The following is a 15,107-nucleotide window of genomic DNA, read 5'->3' as shown; positions in this document are numbered from 1 at the left end:
ACTAATCCTCTCTTTGTAGAAGAGAGGCTATAACTCAGTCAACTCATCTAGCTTTATCTTTACCTCCTTTGTAGAATCATCAATAATCATTAGCTGTGATTCTATTTTTTTATTTTATTAATTTATTTTGATTTATCAACAATCACTTCCATATGCTTTTGAGTTGAAACTTTTTCTCCCCCTTCCTTCTGATATAGGCTTTACGTTTACATACCCATTAAACATATTTTCACATTAGTGAAGTTGTAAGTAAAAATTAAAACCAATAGGAGGAACCATCAGAAAGATTAAACAAAACTCAACAGAAGGTAAAAATAAGTGATAGCGATTCACTTCCATAGTTCTTTCTTTGGATGTGGACAGCATTTTCCATCCGAGGCCTCTGGAGATGTCTTAGATCCTTGTAATGCTGAGAAGGGTTCAGTTTAACATATTAGTCATTGCATAAGTGGCTGTTATTGTGTACAAAGTCCTTTTGGTTCTGCTCACTTCACTCAGTGTCAGACCATATAAGTCTTTCCAGGTTTTTCTGAAGTCAGCCTGTTCATCATTTCTTATAGCACAATAGTATTCCATTACATTCATATACCACAACTTGCTCAGCCATTCCCCAATTGATGAGCATCCTCTCAATTTCCAATTCTTTGCCACCACAAAAAGAGCTGCTATGAATATTTTTGTACATGTGGGTCCTTTTCCCATTTGTTTGATCTCTTTGGGATATAGCCCTAGAAGTGCTATTGCTGGATCAAAGGGTATGCACATTTTTGTAGCCCTTTGGGCATAGTTCCAAATTGTTCTCCAAAATGGTTGGATCATTTCACAACTCCACCAACAATGTATTAGTGTTCCAATTTTCCCACATCTTCTCCAACATTTATCATTTTCCTGTTTTGTCATGTTGGCCAATCTGATAGGTGTGATGTGGTACCTCAGAGTTGTTTTGATTTGCATTTCTCTAATCAATAACGATTTAGAGCATTTTTTCATATGACTATAGATGGCTTTAATTTCTTCATCTGAGAACTGTCTGTTCATATCCTTTGACCATTTATCAATTGGGGAATGGCTTGTGTTCTTATAAATTTGTCTTAATTCTCTATATATTTTAGAAATGAGGCCTTTATCAGAGAGACTGGTTGTAAAAATTCTTTCCCAATTTTCTACCTTCCTTCTAATCTTAGTTGCATTGGCTTTGTTTGTGCAAAAACTTTTCAATTTAATGTAATCAAAATTATCCATTTTGCTTTTCATAATGTTCTCTATCTCCTGTTTGGTCATGAATTCTTCTGTTCTCCATAGATCTGATAGGTAAACTATTCCTTGTTCTCCCAGTTTACTTATGGTATCAGCCTTTATATCTAAGTCATGAACCCATTTTGACTTTATTTTGGTATATGGTGTGAGATTTGGGTCTATGCCTAGTTTCTGCCATACTCTTTTCCAGTTTTCCCAGCAGTTTTTTTCAAAGAGTGGGTTCTTATCCCAGAAGCTGGGGTCTTTGGGTTTATCAAATAATAGATTACTATAGTCATTGACTACTGTGTCTTGCATATTTAACCTATTCCACTGATCCACCTCCCTATTTCTTAGCCAGTACCAAGCAGTTTTGATGATTGCTGCTTTATAATACAATTTAAGATCTGGAATTGCTAGGCCACCTTCCCCTGCATTTCTTTTCATTAGTTCCTTTGATATTCTGGACCTTTTGTTTTTCCAAATGAATCTTGTTATTATTTTTTCTAACTCTATAAAATAATTTTTGGTAGTTTGATTGGTATGGCACTGAATAAGTAAATTAGCTTAGGTAGGATTGTCATTTTTATTATATTAGCTCGGCCTACCCATGAGCAACTGATGTTTTTCCAATTATTTAGATCTGATTTTATTTGTGTGAAAAGTGTTTTGTAATTGTGTTCATAGAGTTCCTGGGTTTGTTTCGGAGGTAGACTCCTAAATATTTTATAATGTCTACAGTAAGTTTAAATGGGATTTCTCTTTCTATCTCTTGCTGTTGGGCTTTGTTGGTAATATATAGAAATGCTGATGATTTATGTGGGTTTATTTTATAGCCTGCAACTTTGCTAAAGTTGTTTATTATTTCAAGTAGTTTTTTACTTGATTCTCTAGGATTCTCTAAGTATATCATCATGTCATCTGCAAAGAGTGATAGCTTTGTTTCTTCTTTGCCTATTCTAATGCCTTCAATTTCTTTTTCTTCTCTTATTGCTAAAGCTAAGTTTCCAGTACAATATTGAATAACAGTGGTGATAATGGACATCCTTGTTTCACCCCGATCTTATTGGAAATGCTTCTAGCCTGTCCCCATTACATATAATGCTTGCTGAAGGTTTTAGATATGCTATTTATTATTTTAAGGAAGACTCCATTTATACCTATGCTTTCTAGTGTTTTTAATAGGAATGGGTGTTGTATTTTATCAAAAGCTTTTTCTGCATCTATTGAGATGATCATGTGGTTTCTGTTGGTTTTGTGTTGATATGCTCAATGATGCTGATAGTTTTCCTAATATTGAACCAACCCTGCATTCCTGGTATAAATCCTACCTGGTCATAGTGTATTATTCTTGTGATAAGTTGCTGCAATCTATTGCTAGTATTTTGTTTAAAATTTTTGCATCTATATTCATTAGAGAAATTGGTCTATAATTTTCTTTCTCTATTTTGACTCTTCCTGGTTTAGGTATCAACACCATATTTGTATCATAAAAAGAATTTGGTAAGACTCCTTCTTCACCTATTTTCCCAAATAGTCTATATAGTATTGGAATTAATTGTTCTTTAAATGTTTGATAGAATTCGCATGTAAATCCATCTGGCCCTGGAGATTTTTTCCTAGGGAGTTCATCAATGGCTTGTTCAATTTCTTTTTCTGAGATGGGGTTATTTAAGTATTTTACTTCCTCTTCGTTAATCTGGGCAATTTATATTTTTGTAAATATGTATCCATTTCACTAAGATTGTCAAATTTGTTGGCATATAGTTGGGCAAAATAATTCCTAATTATTGTTTTAATTTCCTCTTCCTTGGTGGTAGCTTCACCCTTTTCATTCTTGATACTAGTAATTTGGTTTTCTTCTTTTTTTTAATTAAATTAACCAAAGGTTTATCTATTTTATTGTTTTTTTTTCATAAAACCAGCTCTTAGTTTTATTTATTAGTTCAATAGTTTTCTTAATTTCAATTTTTAATTTTTCCTTTGGTTTTCAATATTTCTAATTTGGTGTTTAGTTGAGGATTTTTAATTTTTCTTTTTCTAGTTTTTTTAGTTGTATGCCCAATTCATTAATCTCCTCTTTTTCTATTTTATTTATGTAAGCATTTAGAGATATAAAACTTCCCCTAAGAACTGCTTTCGCTGCATCCCATAGTTTTGGTATGTTGTCTCATTATTGTCATTCTCTTGAATGAAATTATTGATTGTTTCTATGATTTGTTGTTTGACCCAATCATTTTTTAGGATTAGATTATTTAGTTTCCAATTATTTTTTAGTCTATCTTTCCATGGCCCTTTATTACATATAATTTTTATTGCATCATGATCTGAAAAGGATGCATTTAATATTTCTGCCTTTCTGCATTGGATTGTGAGGTTTTTATGCCCTAGTACATGGTCAATTTTTGTGTATGTGCCATGTACTGCTGAGAAAAAAGTATATTCCTTTCTATCCCCATTCAGTTTTCTCCAGAGGTCTATCATACCTAACTTTTCTAATGTTCTATTCACCTCCTTAACTTCTTTCTTGTTTATTTTGTGGTTAGAATTATCTAGTGCAGAGGGGGAGGTTCAGGTCCCCCACTAGTATAGTTTTGCTGTCTATTTCTTCCTGTAACTCCCTGAACTTCTCCTGTAAGAATTTGGATGCCATACCATTTGGTGCATATATGTTTAGTAATGATATTACTTCATTGTCTATGGTATTTTAGCAGGATGTAGTTTCCTTCCTTATGTCTTTTGATTAGATCTATTTTTGCTTTTGCTTTGTCTGAGATCAGGATTGCTACCCCTGCTTTTTTCACTTCAGCTGAAGCATAATATATTCTGCTCCAGCCTTTTACCTTTACCTGTATGTGTCACTCTTTTTCAAATGTGTTTCCTGTAAACAACATATTGTAGGATTATGGTTTTTAATCCATTCTGCAATCCATTTCCATTTTATGGGAGAGTTCATCCCATTCACATTCACAGTTATGATTACTATCTGTGTCTTTTTCTCCATCCTTTCCCTTTATGCTTTTCTTTCTCCTTTTTCCTTTCCCCCTTCACTAGTGTTTTGCTTTTGACCACTGCCTCCTTCAGTCCCCTCCCCCTTTATTATCCCTTTCCCTTTTCTTCTACTTTAGTCTTACTGCTTTTTCCCTCCCTTCTTTCCCCCCTCCCTTTTCTTTCCCTTTTTCCCTCCTACTGCCTATAGGGCAAGTAAGATTTCTATACCTAACTGATTATATTATGCTCTTCTTGAGCCAAATCTGATGAGAGTAAGGTTCAAACAATGCTCCCCCCCTCCCTTCTTTCCCTCTGCTGTAACAGGACTTTGTGTCTTTTCCTGTAATGTAATTTGTCTGCCTCCTTTCTCAGTACATTTTCTAAGATCAAATTGATCCACTTATTTGGATCCATTTAACCCACTTGATTAGATTTTTTTTTATCATTACATCAAAGTCAACTAATATCCACCCTCTATATTATGTATACTCCTTTAACAAGGTATAATACCAATACAGTTCTCAAGGGTTGCAAGTCTCAAATTCCCTTGTAGGGGTTTAAACAGCCCCCCACTTTATTAACAGCATATTGTATCCTTCTGTCCCCTTTACCTTTTTAAGTCCTTCATGAGTCCTATAATTGAAGATTAAATTTTTTGTTGAGCTCTGGTCTTTTTATCAGGAAAGTTTGGAAGTCTCCTATTTTGTTGAATATCCACCTCCTCCCTTGAAAAATGATGCTCATTTTTTCTGGGTAATTGATCCTTGGATGCATTCCAAGCTCCTTTGCCTCACTGAATATCATATTCCACGCCCTGTGGTCTTTTAATGTAGAAGCTGCAAGGTCCTGTGTAATCCTGACTGTGGTTCCATGATATTTAAATCCTTTCTTTCTGGCTGCTTGGAATTTTGGAATTTTGCTATTATATTCCTTGGCGTTGTCAATTTGGGATCTCTTTCAGGTGGTGATCGGTGGATTCTTTCTATGGTTATTTTCCTTTCTGGTTCTAGGACTTCAGGGCAGTTTTCCTTTATGATTTCCTGAAAGATACTGTCCAGGCTCTTTTTTTCATCATGATTTTCAGGTAGTCCAATAATTTTTAAATTGTCTCTCCTGAGTCGATATTCCAGGTCAGTTGTTTTACTGATGAGGTATTTTACATTTTCATCTATTTTTTTTTTTTGTCTGTTTTTGACTGATTCTTGCTCTCTCATAGAGACATTAGTTTCCATTTGTCCAATTCTAGTTTTTAACAGATTGTTTTCTTCTGTTAGTTTTTGTACTTCCTTCTTCAATTGGCCAATTGTGTTTTTTAGGGATTTGTTTACTTCAGTGTATTTTTTTTCCAATTGGCCAATTGTATTTTTGAAGGACTCTTCTACCTCTCTCATTTGACTATTAAAATCCTTCTTGAGCTCTTCTAAGAAGGCTTTTTGGGCTTCAGACCAGTTCCTATTCCCTTTTGTTGTTGCAGATGGGGGTTTGTTCACAATGTTGTCCTCTTCAGAATTTCTGGCTTGATCTTCACTCTTCTCATAATACGTTTCTTTTTACTCATGGTGTTTCTTTATTCCCTGGCCTTTAAAGAGATTGAGCTCTCCTGCTGGGGAACAGAGGGTACTGATCCAAGCTTCTTGTGTTGGGAGCCTAGGTCTTGGTCACTGGCTTTGTTGCTGGGGCCTCTTATGCTGGGAATTGGAGGCTGTAGGTTTCTGGCAGGTTACCTTGTGTTGGGCTGGAATCAACAAGGCTGGAACTTGCAGGCAATTCTAGGTTGCCTGCTTTTCCTTTCCTTTAGCTTTCTTCAGCTCCTTTTAGATGGGTGCTGCAGGGTGTTTATCTGCCTGGGGCCCCCTGCAGTGTTGTCTCCCTTGTTTCTGCTAATGCATTGGGAGATTCCTTTGCGGTGGAATGCCGAGGCACCTGATGGTTTTCTGAGCTGGTTTCCACTGGTTTCCCCCCCACCCCACTGAGGCACTCAGAGGTCTAGGTGCTGGTGTTTGCCTGCTCTACCACCTGGGCTTCAGGATTTCTTCACAATTGGAGGTTCACCTGTTGTTGGGTTGGAATCAGCAAGGCCGGGGCTTTAGGAAGCCTTTAGCTTGTTTTCTTCACCTCCTTTCAGATGAATGCTGCAGAGTACTTATCCGCCTGGGGCCCCTCGTAGTTCTGCTTCCCTTATTTTTGCTGAGGCACTGGGAGACCCGTTTACTGGGCTGCTGCACTGCTGCTCCCTGTCTTTCTTCTAGTTCAGGTGTTCCAGGGTTTTTTTTTTCTGGGGTGATATTTTCTGGGTTTTCAGAGGTTGATAGAGGAGAGTGAGAGCGACTACCTTTTCACTCCACCATCTTGGCTCCCGGAAGCAGAAGTCTCCAGCTGTGGTACCTTTTTTAGGGCAAAGTGTAGCTTGGTTCTGTATCTACTGGATTTGTTTTCCTTTCAGGGAAGTCTACAGTGATCAAGTCAAGGCAACAAGTTTTTATTAAGCACTTTTTATGTACCAAGCAATCTTAATTGTTAGTTCTTAATCAGCATTCTCAACAAATAGCCATGAGGTTTTTTCAGGTCTCTGTCAGACTTCTCAAACAACAATTATGAAGCCTTATGAAGCTTTCCAAGTAAACTCTCAGTTAGTTGCTATAAAAGTCTCTCCTTCTCAGTCACTCAGCTAGTAAGTATCTGAGGCCAGATTTGAACTCATGAAGATGAGTCTTTTTAATTCCAAGCCCAGTGCTCTATCCACTGTATCACCTAGCTGTCTTTTAGAAAGCTGGGATTGGAACCCAATTCCTCTGATTATAAGTCTCTTTCCACCATCCTATTCTGCTTCCTTTCTATGATATAACATGATATAACCTTCTCAGAAGGTATAGAGTCTTAGGTTAAGATCAGGTCTACCCTTCGAAGTCTTCATAGAATACTTTTTAAAATGATTTGTCTTCTTCTGAATGCTTTTATGAACTATTCTTCTTTTAACTGATCCAAGCTAAAAATAATGGAATTTAATAACTGTAAAGTTCTACATTTTTGCAAAAAATAAAAATGAACTGCACAAGTACAGAATGGAAGAAATGTAGCTAGAAAGCATTTCATGTGAAAAATATGACCCTTGGGTATTGCTGGACTATAAGCTCAATGTGAGCTAATAATAGTGTGATGAGGCAGCTAAAAGTGTTAATGTAATCCTACATTGCATTATTAAAAGTATAATGCCTTAAGTGAAAGAGTTAGTAAGTAGTTCCATTGCACTTTGTCTTAATCAGACAGCATTTGGAGTATTGTTTAGAACAATCGGTGCTGCCTTTTACATGTTGTATTGGCATCCAGAGGAGAATACATTGAATGCTAAAGAGACTCAAAATCATACCATGTGAAGTCTAGTTGAAGGAACTAGTGATGCTAGCCTGGAAAAGAAAAGACTTACGGGGAATGATCAGATGATCACTTGGCATCATAAATTTAGAACTAAAAGGGCCTTTAAGAAATAATCTAGCCCATAGATCACTCCATTAGGAAGTCTAAAGTGTAGGTTCTAGTGGGAACAGTGAGCTAAAAAGTTCAGAGACTTTCCTCCAAAGTTGCCCACACATGTACATATATATATATATAAAATATATGTATATATAAATTATATACAGATACATACACATATGTATACATGCACATATGTATACATATATACTTAAATATACTTATATACATATATATGCATACTTATATACAATATATGTACTTATATACATATACTTATATATGTATACTTATACACACACACACACACATACATATATATATATATAATATATATAAATTTGGGGATCTGCAAGGTGATCTTCATGAATAACTCTGTTAGGTACCATCTAAACTCAAGCAATTGACTTGTAAAGTATGACAATTTCAGAATGTCTGAGCAAAACTAGCCAGGAGCCAAGCAATGCTGCTGCTTATATTAATGACAAAAGTAGTTTGCACTAGTTGTAGTTCTTCTTCTTCTTCTTCTTCTTCCTCCTCTTTTGAGTTGTCAGAAACTAAAGCTCCTTTTGAAGTTAAGTTAAATTTACCTACGGGTAAATAAACCTTGACAGGAAACTCCAAAGCAGCCATTTTTGGACTGCTTATCAGTCTTTAAACTTTTTGCCATTCTACCTGATTTCTTTAGCATTTTAAGGTTTAAATATCTTGAAAACATGGACATAGCAGTAATGTTTGAAGTAGGAGGAATATAAAGGTAAGAATATTTGAAAGGCAAGTGGAGAAAACTGGCAAACTAGCTAGCTCTTGGCATTGTAGAATGTATCCACAACCTAACTACAGCCATCCAACCTAGTAACTGTACTGATGCCTATTGTTATGTGAGACCAGCTTCTTGTCTGTTTCCTTAAAATTGAAATAAAATTTAATTAGAATCTTTGTTAATTTTATACACACACACACACACACACACACACACACACACACACACACACACACATACATGAGTCCTAGGGACTTGCCCAAGGCTAGTTATATAAGTAGGTCAAACCTACACTTAACAAACCTGGGTTGTTGTTATTCAATCACTTATTTGTGTCCAACTTTTTGTGATCCCATTTTGGGGTTTACTTTTTGTGATCCTATTTTGAAGTTTTCTTGGCAAAAATACTAGAGTGGTTTGCCATTTCTTTCTCCAGCTTATTTTACAGATGAAGAAATGAGTCAAACAGGTTAAGTGACCTGCTCAGGGTCACACAGCTAGTAAGTATCTGAGGCCAGATTTGAACTCACGAAGATGAGTCTTTTTAATTCCAAGCCCAGTGCTCTATCCACTGTATCACCTAGCTGTCTTTTAGAAAGCTAGGATTGGAACCCAATTCCTCTGATTATAAGTCTCTTTCCACCATCCTTTTCTGCTTCCTTTCCATGATATAAGTCTTCACATTTTTGGAAGATTTCCATGTGAAAGAAGCTTTAGACTTGTTCTGAATGACTCTGAAAGGCAGACTTAAGATTAAAGAGTAAATTTAAAGAGAGACAGATTTCAGATCAATATATAGAAAAATTTCCTAATAATCAGAATTTCCCCCAAAATAGTACTGGCTACTTTAGGGTATAATGAGTTGTCCAGCACTGGAGGTCTGCAAGTGACATGTTGTATGGCCATTTGTTGGGAAGGTTGTCATTGAGATTCCTCATTTTGATAAGAGTTTGGCCAACATGATCTTTAAGGCTTTCCTGGTTCTCATATACTAGAAAACCTAACTTCTAGACACTTCTTGACCCTTTCTTTTCTTTGTTCTTATCCCTGAGTAGATGCTCTGTATGTATGTCTTGCTTTTTTTCTGTGTACTCATTCTATAATGATTCCTCAGGCAATTCTTAACTAATTGCTCTAGTGGAGAGGGGCATGGAAAATGATCAACCTAAAAGTAATTTATATTGAAATTTGGAGGATATATCTTGTTGTTTTCTTGCAGGACTTGCTTTCCTACATGTATACATACATACATACACATTATTTGTTTAATCAAAATTCATTTCCCCCCCTTAACACGTAGCATCTAGATCATAGAAAGAAGAATTTGAAAAATAAAATTGGGTGGCGGGATTAGATCAGACTTTAGAATTAATTCTGCAGTTTGAGGAGTTGGTGACGCTTAATAACTATAACTTTGAGCAAATCCCAGAATCTCTGGGGCTCAGGTTCCTTAATTTGTAAAATGAGGGAGGTTGTGGTATCTGTGGTATCATCCAACTCTAGGTCTAGAATTCTACCAGAAAATGACAAATCATAGCTAACATTGATTTAAGCTACAGATTTTTTTTTTTAACAATGAGTAAAGTGGTACAGTGGACAGAGTGCTGGGACTGGAGTCAGGAAGATTCCTCTTCCTGAGCTCAAATATAGCCTCAGACACCTACTAGCTGTATGATCCTGGGCAAGTCACTTAACCCTGCTTACCTCAGTTTCCTCATCTGTCAAATGACCTGGAGAAGGAAATGGCAAACTACTCCTGTGTCTTTGCCAAGAAAACCCCAAATAGGGTCATGAAGAATCAGACATGATTGAAAAATGACTAAATAAAAACAACAAACAAAAAATGAGAAAACTTCAAAGTACTTGCTTAATTTTTAGAGTATCAAGACATCTCTCTTGCTTGTATGTAATACTTGAGTTTTTGGAAGAAGGTTAAGGTTCTCCTTCACTGGCCTCATACCACCAGTGTCACAAATGACCTTTAAACAAGATGGCTTCCCTAAGCTTTCAATTCAGAAAGGTCAATGGACAATTTAAAATTAAGAAACCAAGTATATTTTTCATACCGTGTCCACAATGACAAATTTTTCTTACTTTTTTCTATGTGAACTTTTACGATACCCACTTAGGCATAATAGATACAGTTAACTTTTAATAAGATAAAAACCCTAAAAATCAAATCAGCTGGAAACAATCCTTCAGTTGGTAGTCAAAAGTGTAGAAAGATGGTGTTTATTAGTTTAATCATACATTCTACCACAGATATTTTTTTTCTTAAAATAAAAGAAGTCATGAATGTAGAAAAAAAGTTATATGCAGAGAAAACAATTTTGTGGGTCTTTGAAAATTGAATGTTATGTGTAAGAACAATAAAGCTAGGAATAATAAAAGATCATTCCCATGTACTACTAATTCCTCAAGAAGGTACAGTTTCATTAGGCATAGATTTTCCAAGCAATCTCTATCCCAGTGAATTTATGGCCTTACATGTCACGGTTGCCAAATTCCAATAAATATGTCAACAGAAAGAAAGGGAGGAAAAGAGGAAAATGTAGGGTAAGGGGAAACTAGAACTTCATTGGAGAGGGATGGAAATTTTACATAAGGGAAGCAAGAGGCCTCTGAATTATGGCCTTCAGCATCGAAATCTTTGCTGAGAATGAATTTGTCTGATGGGACAATAAGGAAGTTACTAAGTCTTGGAAAAGACCAATTACAATCAGAAGGAGTTTCATCCCTGAACTGGTTGTGATGACTGCTGGAGAGTTGTGCTCTCAAGCTCTTTTAGGAAAAAAGAGGAATTTTATATTGAAGAGAGTGGTGAGAAAAGTAAGATTTTTGAAACAGAGAAGAGGAAACTGAAGATGTTAGAAGGGAAGTCAAGACATTGACAAGGCCATTTTAGAAAGTCACTGTGAATCCAGAGGCCTGGGAGCGACTTCAAACCAGTTTTGTCAGACCTGGACGCGGTATTTTCAGGCCACCCATGCTCACTGCCACTAGTTGCGTCATTGTAAGTGTGACAGGATGGACTGGGAAAGATTGGCAACTTTCATTCGTTCATTTTTGCTTTAACACAGGATCCTTCCTGCAGTAAAGAGATCATTATGAATAATAAGGCCTACTGAGCAATATAATGTACTAGATGAAGGACAGAAAGAAGCAACTGAGCATTCTCAGTCTAGTGTAATTTCAATCTGAATTGTAAAGTGTGGTTATAAATGGGACAGAGGGGGAAAAAAACCGGATAATTGAGTGGTACAGTCAGAGGTTCAGAATTTTTTCAGTAGTGCTGAGATTGTTGCTTTGATGTACAATGTAGGATGTTCTGTGATAGTGTGACTCTGGTGTCCTTCCTTCCTCTCACCTCCATTCCATTCCTAATATCTCAAAGACTTAGAATCCTACAAGTCTCCTTGAGGGAAAAGAAAAGAAAAGAAAACAAGCTAATTCCTTTTGTGACAAGCACCTTGTTTGTGATTGAAGTCTAATAATTCTTTGTTGAATTTGACCTTGACACCATGCTGGGAAGGGAAAGAGAATGAGCCTTTATTGAGTGTGTACTATGTGCCAGGCACCATGCGAAGTACTTTACACATACCTCATTTGATCCTCACAACAATTTGCTGAGGTAGGCACCATTATTATCCCCATTTCACAGTTGAGGAAACTGAGGTAGATAGCGGTTAAAAAACTTGCCCAGGGTCGCACAGCTAGGAAGTGTCTCAGGCAAAATTTGAACTCAGGTCTTTCTGATTCCAGGTTTAGCTCTGCAGCCAAGGCACACTTAGCTGCCTCTGGTCATCCTGTCCCTCCCGAACTATTCCAGAAATTCTAGGTAGCTATTGAATTTTTTAAAAAGACCATCAGGAGAACAGCTTCCGTAATTTTCTTCAGGAACCCACACTGGGAAATGGAGAGTCCTCCCTTATGAAAATGTAAGCTCCTGGAGGGGAGGAATTGTTTTTGCTTTTCTTTGTATCTGAGATACAAATCCCTGAAAATCATAAGAGCTTAATTGATGTTTTTGATTAGCTGCAGGATGGAAAATTATATAGAGGGCTGTATGGTGAGGACTTTCTAGGTGTCAGATTGCCATGAGAAAAAGTAGAGAAATAGCTAAATCCTGAGGAGCAACAGATAGGGAGGGACATATTCATAATGATCTTCTTGTGGCCAAAAAAGGATAGACTGTCCTCAGTTCTCATCTTCCTTGATCACTGCTGCTATGTGCCAACATTGCGCTCAGCACTTAACAGTTATTATCTCATCCGATCCTCACACCAACCCTGGAAGATAGGCTTAATTTTGATTTCCATTTTTTAGTTGAGGAAACTGAGGTAAACAGAGGTTAAGTGACTTGCCTGTTCACACAGCTAGGAAGTGTCTCAGGCCAAATATGAACTCAGGTCCTCCTGACTTTAGGCCCAAAGTTCTATATCTGCTGTGCCACCTGTCTGCCTCTAGGCAAAGTTAATCGGGGCAGCTTGTCTAAAGCATAGACTATATAGAAGATTAGAGCGATACAAGGCTAGAAAGATGAGGCACTTCCACCTTAAGAAGGGTTTTAAATTCTAGACTTAAGAGCCTGGATTTATTTTGGAGGCAATAGGGATAACTCTGAAGATTTTTTAAAAAGTGGAGTGATAAGATCCCATTTCTGTGTTAGTAACATTAATTTGGCCGTAGTGTAAAGGATACATCAGATGAGAGTTTAGTGTTGTCATGGAGATAGAAGCAGAGAAGCTAATTAGGTGACTATTAAAATAGTTGTGGTAGGAGGTAATGAGGGCCTGGCCTGGCATCAGTAGAAGGGGACAGATGTGAGAGATATTGTTGAGGTAGAATTGTTAATACTCAGCAGTTAAGTGGAATGTGGATGGTGAAGCATGAGGAAGAATCAAAGATGCTCCGATAGAATGTAAGCTCCTTGAGGGGAGGGACTGGATTTTTTGTTTTTGTTTTTGGTCTTTGTATCTCCAGTGCTTGCACCCAAAGTAAGTGTTTAATAAATGCTTTTTGATTGTTGTTTAATGATCCTGAAGTTTTTTGCAACAATCACTGGGAAAATGGTAGCATCATGAAAAGAAATAAGGAAGTCAGAAAGGAGCAAGTTTTGTGAACAAAATAAGGAATTTGGTTTAGTACATGTTTGAGGTGACAGCTTGCCATCCAGGTGGAACTCTCCAGTAAGCAATTGGAAAAGAAAGTCTGGAGCTCAGGCAAGAGGCCAGTATTGGAGATAAAAACATTGGGAGTCAACTTCATAGAAATAATAGGTGAAGCCACGAGAGTGGATGATCCTGCCAAAAAAAGAGAGAGCCAGATAGTAGGGGAAGAGGACACAGCCTTTGAAAACACCTGTTCTGTAGGAATGGAATAAGGAAGAAGATCCATGCAAGGAGCCAAACAGGAGAATTTAGAAAATGAGAAAGAAAACTGAGTGTGTAGTGTCAGAGAAGGCAAAAGAAGAGATGGTGTGCAGGGGCAATGAGTGGTCAACATTGTCAAATGCTGCAGAGTGATCAAGGTAGATGAGAACTGAGGAAAGTCCATCCTTTTTGACCACAAGAAGATCATTGCTAACCTCTGAGAGAGCAGGCTCAGTTGAATGCGACCCTTGCAAGCCCCATTGCAAAGACCTAAGGGGTAAATGGGTGCTAAGGAGATAGAGGATTAGTGTCCAGGCTACACTTTCAAGAAGTTTGCCAGTGAAAGGGAGGAAAGAGATAGGATGATAACTAGAGGAAAGTAAAAGGGAAAAGAAGGCTTTTTAAAAAAAGGAAAAGTGTTTTTCCTTTTTACTTAATCATCAATGCTGGCTGCCATCTATGATAAATTCTGGGAAAGGATTCTGTCTCTTCAAATGGATTTAAACAATGGCTAGCATTGGGTATTTGACACACAATGGGTACTTGATAAATATGACTTTCTGATAGTGGCAAGCATTCTAAAGAACACCAACAGGATATATTGATTTAAAAAAAAAATAAAATAAAGGGATCAAAGGATTCCAGAACTTTTCTAAAGAGTTCATTAGAAAAGCAGACTTAGTGAAGTCGTTTAATTTCTAAACAGATTTCTGTATGCCAAAAATATTTCCCTGAAATCTTGAGATCAGTGGGCATTTGGCAGCCTTTAGTATTATAGGAGATTATTGACTCCTTGTTATAAAAGCATAAGCCTTTGGATTGATAATGAGATTAATTCACCTCTCTAAAAGACAACTATCTCTAGAACCATTTTATTTTAAAAAAATGCTTTTCTATGTCATCATAGCCTTTCCAGAATCCATTGTTTCCCAGAGAACACTGACAAGTAGAATTTATTGCCCTGATTTTGCCGTGAATGCTGAAGCTGTTTCCATTGTAATTCAAGGTACTGTTTAAGTCCCCTTGCTTAGAAGCTACTGGAGTGAAACTGTTCATGTTGCAGAATTACTTTTTGACAATGATGCATGGGAAGATTATTCTGCAAGACCCAGAAAATATGATACTTGCTGGAAGAAATTCAACATCCTAACCAGTGGAAATAAAGAACACCCAATCCCATGTGCTAACAAAGTGGGGATGGCTTTCCAATGCTTTGTACCATCCAAAGGATACTTGTCTAGTGTGCTGAGAAGTTGTCTCTGGGACCGTCACAC

Source organism: Phascolarctos cinereus, unplaced genomic scaffold (assembly GCF_003287225.1).
Source record: "Phascolarctos cinereus isolate Bilbo 61053 unplaced genomic scaffold, phaCin_HiC Scaffold_726;HRSCAF=1367, whole genome shotgun sequence".
Classification (NCBI taxonomy): Eukaryota; Metazoa; Chordata; class Mammalia; order Diprotodontia; family Phascolarctidae; genus Phascolarctos; species Phascolarctos cinereus.
This window is presented reverse-complemented; position numbering follows the sequence as displayed.